Genomic DNA, 9,077 nt, shown 5'->3' with positions numbered 1-9,077 from the left:
TTGGGACTCTCCACCTTGTGTACTCTAGCTTGTTTCTTGAGGTAGCCCTGGAAAAGAAAACAGACAGACAAACACACAGGGAGCAGGAGCACTCTAATGCATCTGCTAATTCAACTAACATGCAAAGCGAGAGGGAAAACAAAAAAGTTAAGAGAAAAGACGGAGGAGGGAAGGCGAATAACAGGGAGTATAAAATACATAAAAGGGTCAAAAAAAGGAAAAGAAAAGGAAAAAAGAAGAAAACCCATGGACAAAGAACGGTTTAAAGCATATACCTGGATTTCCCAGCTATAGTTAAATAGCCGTGTGTATGCAGTGCTGGTTGAAGAGCATAGAGAAAGAGAGAGAAGGCAGGGCGGGATGAGGTAGAATTGGAAATAGAATGAACAGGCAGAAGGGATAAGAAGCTTTTTTCAAAGAGGTTAAGGGTAGAATACGGTGAGAGATGGATGCTGGAATTATCCAGAGAAAGTATATAGTCTAAGTACTCCTGAGAGAAAGAGATGAAAATGTCGGTAGGTGTAGAATTTACATTAATAGAATGGACTCCTTGTGATTGTTTAAGCAAGCCAGCGACCAGAGTTAATTAGTTCAGTGTTCTGGGGAAAAAAGAGAGAAAAGAGAAAGAAGAAGAAAAAAAAAGGGAGGAGGGCACCTCTCAGGCAGGGATGGGCGTGGCGTGATCCAATGCCTCAGGCGGGAGCTCTGCGTTGGCGGTTGTGGGGAGGAGAGTGGCGGTGCTCCAGTCCCTTCTTGAACCAAGCGCTGCACCTTGCTTCTTTGGGCGTGTAAACTGCCCATACTGGGGGCATAGCCAAAGTTGGTTGCACTCTTCAACCCAGGCCATTTCCAATCTCCAAATCTCAGTCCGTGCGCCCGCTGAAATTGCCTTAGACACAGTTTCCCAGGCAACCCCCATGGAGCAATTCCAGGCCTCTTACGGAGCTCTGGGGGTGGAGTCAGAATCGCTGCTTCCTTCTCTGGGTCAAGCTGGCGAGCATGGGCGGGGGCTTGCCTGCCAGGTGCGACGAGCCCGCTGGAGTGAGGAAAACCAGGTCCCCCTATGCTCCTCACCCGAAACACGAACTCACAGGCAAATTTCCCAGTTTTTAGCTCTTTGCCTTTCCTCTCGAGTCCCAGCCAGCCAGGAGCGCGGATGCCCGGTGTCACGCGGCTCTTTCAGGGGCCCCAGCCGCCCGGGAGCTCCAATGGCGGCAGGCGCCCGCCACTCTGAAGTCCAGCCGCTGGGAGCCAGCACAAAGAAGCAGTTTGTGTGCTCAGCCCCCACCCCCGGGACCACTTGGCGCGAGGAGACCTGGTGTGCAGGTATTTGACAAGTACGGTCTTTCTCTGCCCTGAGCGGAGGTTTTTCTGTTTTGGACTCTCTCTTTTTCCCCTCTCACTCCTCATAGAGGGTAGAGGGGGATCACCTCCCACCCTGGAGTCTCAGATCCCCGCCTGATTTTATCTTCCCCAGTTCGCACTCACGTTAGAAGACTCTCTCAGTGGATTCTGCGTCCTTTTTCTCCCAATCTCTCAGGTTTTGTAAGTTTCCAATGCCTTCAGATCTTTTCTGTGTGATGTATGGACGCGAGTGCAAGTATGGAGCTCCTTACTTCTCCGCCATCTTGCCCCTCCCTTATGATTTCCTTTTTAAACAAAATATGCACAATGGTCACTTTAATCAGTTTTATTTTTATTAAAGGAAATAGAAGTGCTATGAATATTTTTTACATTTATGTTTTTATGTAATAAATCTTTTGTTGTCAACATGATAGATTCCATAAATAAGATGCTGATTTAAGGCAAAAATGAAATATCAGCTTTGCTAACTAGCTTAGTCTTGATATAGACTTGTTTGATTCTCTTCAGCAAATCCTCTGGGCAACAGGATTATAAATATGTAAAAAAAACAATAGGTGGTATGAAAACTTTATTTATTTCTTCTTAAAATCTCATGAAATATTTCAATTACTAAAAGTCAAGAGCTCAGCATCAAGAATCAGTTACTGAGATTTTCCTTAATTCACTATACATATATGAGAATTCCAGAGCTAAAATGTGAAATCCGAGACCATGAAATATTTTATAAGATACTCTCAGTAGCTTTTTTTGAACATTATTTTGATAATTAATTAGTAATGAATTATAGAACCAGGCTGCCTGGGTTTGATCTTGGCTCCACCAGAGACCTTGGCAACGTACTTAACCTTACTTTACATTGGTTTTCTCAGTTTTTATGTGGGAATGATAATTATACCAGCCATCTATAGTTGAATTCTTAAATGTAATGTGCTTAGAACATTACCCAGCATTTAGTAAGTGTACCATGCAAGTGACAGAGGACTAAGTAAATAAATAAATGCAGATGCTTTTTTTAAAAAAACATCTGTCTATCTATCTATCTATCTATCTATCTATCTATCTATCTATCTATGAGAGACAGAGTGTGAGTCGAGGAGGGGCAGAGAGAGGGAGGAGACACAGAATCCAAAGCAGGCTTCAGGCTCTCAGCTGTCAGTACAGAGCCTGACGTGGGGCTCAAACCCATGAACCGTGAGATCATAATGTGAGCGGAAGTTGGAAACTCAACCTGCTGATCCACCCAGGTGCCCCAGACAGATTTAGTGTTAATGATTTATAGTTGAAATATGTCAAAAGATGTGGTTTTTGTCATTCAATTTTTATTTCATTCAAAAATATTTATTGACCACTTTGTGAGTTGCAGTGATGAGCAAGATAAGCATAATCTTTGTCCTTTCACAAATAAGACTTAGAGACTAACATTTATAAAATAATTACACAACAAAGTACTTAATTGGAATTGTTATTTGCACCACATATTCATGGCATTGGACTGCTTGTAATAAGGGGAGCTGACCTAGTCTTTATGCATTTAAAGTGAAATATGAAGGATGTTACCTAGATAAAGATGTTTGGTATAGTAAGAGCATGGGAATGTTTCCAGGAGGGATAATAGTACATATAGTAAGATACATGCTGTCACATAGGAATAAAAGTGGAGAGGAATAACAACTTCTGAGTTGTTAGTGATGTTTTCATTGCTTTTAAATTGATGAGATCTGTTCTTTTCCCGTAATGTGCCCTGTTGTCTGTCCTCCCACACATTCTTCCAGGGCAGCCTCCCTTTTTCCACCTCTCAGTCTTCCTTGCCTCCCTAAGCAGCAGTCTGTACATCCTTCTAGTTGATGGTGCTTCCATCATCCTCTTGTTCTCTGAGATATTCCTCTTCCTTTTTTTAATCTTACTTTTTCATCTATCCCTAAGTCAGCCATTCCTCAGTCCAGAGGAGAGTTTGAATGTTTGGGAAATGATTAATAAGAATCTTCATTGCAAACTGTTGGAATTAATGATTTAGATTTTTTTAACACTAGGAATATGACTTTGTTGATATTTTATTAACTAAAGGAATCTTGTTTAATTTTTGCTTATGACTCAAGAAATGTTCTAGTTCAGAGTTTCTTCATGTCATTGAAGACTGGTTTATTTAAGTTACCTTCTGCCTGAATTATTCTCCTAAATAATCTTTTTACAGGGGTGCTTGGGTTGCTCAGTGGGTTAAGCAGCCTACTCTTGATTCCAGCTCAGGTCATTTTGTGAGATTGAGCCCTGTGGGCTCTGAGCTGAGAGCACAGAGTCTGCTTGGGATTCTCTTTCAAAATAAATAAATAAACATTTTAAAAAGTAATCTTATTACATGTACCCACATTTTGTATATTTTGATCTCTGTTTCTTAATGCCAAATGTTAGAAAAATGAGAATTTTTAAGAGGTTTCTTTACTACACTTTGGGAGTTATATAATTTTAATGAGAGAATAATTAATTAGTAGGAAGTAAAATAGAAAAGCAGTTCTCGCTGTGTAAGCACAGAAATCTGTGAACTTAAATGAAGGCAACTTGCAGGAAATGCCAAAAATCACACATCCATTTCATGCACTTTAATCAGTTTTATGTTATAGCTGGACTATGTTAAAGAAAGGATAATTGATGACTAAGTGGCATTTGTCTCCAGAACACAAATGTACTACTCAGGTTCCTCCAGAACCAAAAGGATATATATATGTAGAGATTTATTATAAAGAATTGGTTCATTAGTATTACAGGCTGAGAAGTCCCAAACCTGTGGTCAGCACGCTGGAGACCCAACAATAGCTGATGTTTTAGTACTACGCCAGAGTAGGAAAAACCTGATATACTACCTCAACAGTTAGATAGGAGGAATACCTTCTTACTACTGAGAGGGTCAGCCTTTTTGTTCTATTCAGGACTTCAGCTGTGATTGGATAAGGCCTGCCCACCTTACAGATGGCAATCTGCTTTACTCAGTCTACTCATTCAAAAGTTATTCTCATCCAGAAACATCCTCAACAGACATACCCAGAATAATGCTGACCAAATATCTGGGCACTCCGTGGTCCAGATGACACATAAAATTAACTGTCACAATAAGTTTGGTTTCACATCTGAGAATAAGTTCAATTCACTGTATTAACAGAATAAGAATAAAAAATAAAAACCATATGATCATTTTAATAAATGCAGAAGAAACAACAGCCATTTCAGATAAAAACTCTCAGAGGGAACTTTGTCAATAAAGCAAGTATATAAGAAACCTACAACAAACATAACATACTAAAATGGTAAAATATTACACAGGTCCTCCCAAAGATTTAGATCAAAGCAAGAATTTTCTCTCTCATCATTTCTACTCATCATTTTATAATGATTGTAGCCTCTGCAACAAGTCCAGATAAAAAATAATGGGAATAAAAAAGAAGAACACTGTTGCTATTTATGGATGATATGATTGTTTATAAAGAATATATCTTCGTGTAGGTTTAGTGCTCAATGTAAATCTAGATGTTCTTCAGTATAAGAGAAGAAAGAACCCTAAATAGACTCACACTTATATGGCATTTAATTTTTGTCGCCAGAACCAAAGCAATCCCCTGAGGAGAAGGGTCTTCAGTATGTGGGAAAAAATGAACCTTGAATCCTACCATATAGAACTTCTAATTAAAGATGGACCCTAGATTTGAAAGAGAAAACAAAATAGAAAGCTTTTAGAAGAAAATATAGGAGAATATCTTTATAACTTGGGGATAGACAAGGGTTCTTAAGTCATAAAAAGCAATAATCATAAAAGAAAAATTTGGTGACTTGGACTTTATTAAAGTTAAAAACTTCTGCTTAATAAAGGACATTAGAAAGACCCAAATTAAGAGAAAACATTTGCAAACTATATATCTGGTAAACGATTGGCATCTGGCATATAGAAAGAACTCTACTCATCAATAAAACGGCTGAAATATCTCAATAAAAAATTGTCCAAAAATTTAACAACACTTCACAAAAGAAGATATGTAAAATTAAAACATGTTCACATAAAGACTTGTACATGGACAAGTAGTAGTTTTGTTCATAACAGGAACAAGGCTGCAAAATTTTTGGAAGTACTAGAGGGCTAAAAAGAGTTTGTAGGGAAGATAGAGTTACCTAGAGATCAGGGATGCCAGGGAGCTCTTTTGCTTCGACATTCCTCAGCCCCTGGCCAGCTTCTGTCTCTTCTCCAGCAGCCTGCTGCTGGAATCTCTTTTGACTTTCTTTGTCTTCTTATATCTGAAATATCAATATCAATATTAGCACCAAATGGAACTTTTGTCACTGGACAGCTTCATGCAGGGGAGAGTCAGTAGGACTGGCATGGTACTGATTATTGGTGCTCTAAATCCTGTCAGTACTTTTGTTGACAATACTGTCAATATATTGTTAGATTTTAGGAGCACCAGTATCGATGCCAAAAAGATATAGGCTCTAGTCTTTATTCTACCATTTGCTTAAATCATGATCTTTGACAAATTATTATGTTTCCTATATTAGTAATGTAGGGGTATTAATAGTTTCTCATAAGTATGTAAAAATACAATGAAATAATACAAGTACCAATTCAGTGAAAAAGTGCTTTACATTTATCACTGTACCTGGAACATAATAAGCACGTAGTAATAGATGTTTGCCATCATAAGCATGAGGTTGAGTTTTTAAAAAACATAATAATTAAGATCTTTTTAAAAATAAGAACTGGTATTTAAGATAGGTTCTGCCCATCTTAAGAACTTAGAACTTTCTCTCTCTCTTTCTTTTTTAAGAAAACATCCTTCTTGAATGCTGAGAACAAACTGAGGGCCGAGGGGGGCAGTGGGGAAAAGGGGAAGGGGGGTGATGGGCATGGAGGAGGGCACTTGCTGGGATGAGCACTGGGTGTTATATGTAAACTAACTTGGCAATAAACTATTTAAGGAAGAAAATAAATAAGCAAAGAAAGAGAAAGAAAGAAAAAGAAAGAAAGAAAGAAAGAAAGAAAGAAAGAAAAGAAAAGAAAGAAAGAAAGAAGGAAAGAAAGAAAGAAAGAAAGAAAGAAAGAAAGAAAGAAAGAAAGAAAGAAAGAAAAGAAAGAAAGAAAAAGAAAGAAAACATCTTTCTTTTATTTATTTTATTTTTGAAATGTAAATTCTGGTTAGTTAACACTCAGGCAATATTGGTCTCAGTGATTCATCACTTAACATACAACACCCAGTGCTCATCACAAAAAGTACCCTCCTTAAAAACCTACCACTCATCTTGCCCATCCCACACCCACCTCCCTCCATCAACCCTCAGTTTGTTCTGTGATTAAGATTCTCTTATAGTTTGTTTCCTTCTCTCTTTCTTCCTTCTTTTTTCCTTCTTCCCATATGTTTATCTGTTTTGTTTCTTAACTTTATTGTATGTGTAAAATCATAGAAGTATTTGTTTTTCTCTGACTTATTTTGCTTAGCATAAAACACTCTAACTCCATTCATGACATTGCAAATGGCAATATTTCATTCTTTTAGATGGCTGAGTAATATTCCATTGTATATATAAACCACATCTTTATCCATTCATCAGTCGATGGACATTTGGGCTCTCTCAATAGTTTGGCTATTGTTGATAATGCTGCTGTAAATATTGGGGTGCATGTGTCCCTTTGAATCAGTATTTTTGTGTCATTTGGATAAATACCTAGTAGTTCTAGATCCTAGGGCAGTTCTGTTTTTTTTCTAATCTTTTAAATGTTTATTATTTTTGAGAGGGGGGGAGGGGCAGATAGAGAGGGAGACAAAATCTGAAGCAGGCTCCAGGCTCTGAGTTGTCGGCACAGAGCCTGACACAGGGCTTGAACTCGCAACCATGAGATGATGACCTGAGCTGAAGTCGGACGCTTAACTGACTGAGTCACCCAGGCGCCCCTATTTTTAACTTTTTGAGGAAACTCCACACTTTCTCCAAAAGGACTACACCAGTTTGCATTCTCATCAACATTGCAAGAGGGTTCCCCTTTCTCCACATCCTCCCCAATATGTTTCTTGTGTTATTAATTTTAGCCATTCTGACAGGTGTGAGGTGGTATCTCATCATGGTTTTGATTTGTATTTCCCTGATGGTGAGGGATGTTGAGCATCTTTTCAAATGTCTGTTAGCCATCTGGATGTCTTCTCTGGAATAGTGTCTGTTCATGTCTTCTGCTGATTAACTGGATTATTTGATTTTTGGGTGTTGAGTTTGCTAAATTCCTTATAGATTTTGGATACTAACCTTTTATCAGATATGTCATTTGCAAATATCTTCTCCAATTTGGTTGGTTGCCTTTCAGTTTTGTTGTTTTCTTCTCTGTGCAGAAGCTTTATATCTTGATGAGGTCCCAAAAGTTAATTTTTGCTTTTGTTTCCTTTGCCTCTAAACAATGTATCTAGTAAGAGTTTTCTATGGCTGAGGTTGAAGAGATTGCTGCCTGTGTTCTCCTGTAGCATTTTGATGGTTTCCTGTCTTACATATAAGTCTTTCATCCATTTCAAGTTTAATTTTGTGTGTGGTGTAAGAAAGTGGTCCAGTTTCATTCTTTTGCATGTTGCTGTCCAGTTTTCCAAATACCATTTGTTGAACAAACTGTTTTTTCTTTCCCTTAGATATTCTTTCCTGCTTTGTCGAAGATGAGTTGACCATATAGTAGTGGGTCAATTTCTTGGTTTTCTATTCTGTTCCATTGATCTATGTATGTGTCTGTTTTTGTGCCAGTACCACACTTGATGATTACAGCTTTGTAAGACAGCTTGAATTTCAGAATTGTGATATTTCCAGCTTTGTTTTCCTTTTTCAACTTTACTTTGTCTATTCTAGGTCTTCGTGGTTCCATATAAATTTATCTTTGTTTGTTCTAGCTTTGTGAAAAATGCTGGTGGTACTTTGATAGGGGTTGCATTATATGTGTAGATTGCTTTGGGTGGTATAGACACTTTAACAGTGTTTGTTCTTCCAATCCACAGGCATGGAATGTTTTTCCTATCTTTGTGTCCTCTCTAATTTCTTTCATAAGTGTTCTATAGGTTTAAGAGTACAAATCTTTTACTTCTTTGGTTAGGTTTATTCTTAGGTATCTTAATTGTATTTGGTGCAATTGCAAATGTAATCAATTCCTTGATTTCTTTTTCTGCTGCTTCAATATTGGTATATAGAAATGCGACAGATTTCTGTACATTGATTTTTATATCCAGTGACTTTGCTGAATTCATGTACTAGTTCTAGCAATTTTTTGGTGGAGTCTTTTCAGGTTTTCTACATAGAGTATCATGTTGTCTGTAAATCATGAGAGTATGACTTCTTCCTTGCTGATTTGGATGCCTTTCATTTCTTTTTGTTATCTCTTGCTAAGGCTAAGACTTCCAGTTCTATGTTAAATAGTAATGGTGAGAGTGGACATACTTGTCTTGTAGAACTTATTCTCCTAAGTTGAGTCTCATTGGCCTACTTTGGGTCATATTCACATCCCTGAACCAGTCACTGTTGCAACTGGATACAATGTTTGTTGGCCATTCCGGCATCACCTAAAAAACATAGCCTATCCTTTGCAGAGAATCAAGGTGCTCTTTTTAAATCAAAAACATAAATGAAAATATACCACGAATAGCTTGCCATTGGGTAAAGGAAAGCATGAGAACCATTGCTATATTTAATTGCTCTTGGTGAGAAAGTTCTTC

General features: G+C 37.9%; 1 protein-coding gene across 6 annotated transcripts in view; it reads left to right on the top strand.

Annotated features, from left to right (window-relative positions):
* Nucleotides 1-9,077, top strand: part of KDM4C (lysine demethylase 4C) — a 426,956-nt gene that overhangs the window by 184,601 nt on the left and 233,278 nt on the right. The gene's annotated exons all lie outside the window — the stretch shown is intronic.

The sequence above is a fragment of the Crocuta crocuta genome, unplaced genomic scaffold, assembly GCF_008692635.1.
Source record: "Crocuta crocuta isolate KB4526 unplaced genomic scaffold, BGI_CrCroc_1.0 scaffold251, whole genome shotgun sequence".
Taxonomy (NCBI): domain Eukaryota; kingdom Metazoa; phylum Chordata; class Mammalia; order Carnivora; family Hyaenidae; genus Crocuta; species Crocuta crocuta.
This window is presented reverse-complemented; position numbering and strand designations above follow the sequence as displayed.